Raw genomic sequence first — 765 nt, forward strand, 5'->3', positions numbered from 1 at the left:
TTTTGTCCTGCTAACAGTCAACAACTCAACCCGAAAGACACCCATATATTTCTCTTGGGTGTTAAGCCTCTCAAAGCAATTCACTAGTTTGCTGGTTTAGTCAAATAAGAAGCTATCTAAACGACTGTTTTTTGATTGCGCCTCTTCTGAATAAATATATTATAGATTTATGAATTTTTAGATATAAATGTGCAACGGCATTTCTTAAAAACAGCAAAATAACATAATCAGACATTTTGTAAAACAATAACTATGCTAATTATTTTCACTCAGGCAAACACACACCGACTTTCCAAGGCAATAGCGCCATCTTGTGGTACTTTCTCAATAACGCTGCCCAAATATTTAAAGGGGTCATATGATGCGATTTCAAGTTTTCCTTTCTCTTTGGAGTGTTACAAGCTGATTGTGCATAGATAAGATCCCTGAAGTTGCAAAGACTAAAGTCTCAAAACCAAAGAGATATTCTTTATCAAAGTTAAGACTCTGCCACGCCCCCCTAAAATGGCTCGTTCTAACACGCCCCCACATATCTACCTCACTATGTGGAAATATTTGCGTAATGCCACCCAAATGTTCACGCAAAGAAAGAAGGCGTGGTTTCAGTAACCGCAGTTAGTGTTGAAGCAGCCATGTCAGGGAGACGCTGTGTGTTTCTAGGTGAAAGCAAAAGCACTTTATTTGGCCTTCCGAAAGTAGATGCATTTAGGAATCTTTAAGATTACTTACAACAGAACAGCAATGCATTTTATGGACGACCGTTTC

The sequence above is a fragment of the Sinocyclocheilus anshuiensis genome, unplaced genomic scaffold (assembly GCF_001515605.1).
Source record: "Sinocyclocheilus anshuiensis isolate Anshui unplaced genomic scaffold, SAMN03320099.WGS_v1.1 scaffold660, whole genome shotgun sequence".
NCBI lineage: Eukaryota > Metazoa > Chordata > Actinopteri > Cypriniformes > Cyprinidae > Sinocyclocheilus > Sinocyclocheilus anshuiensis.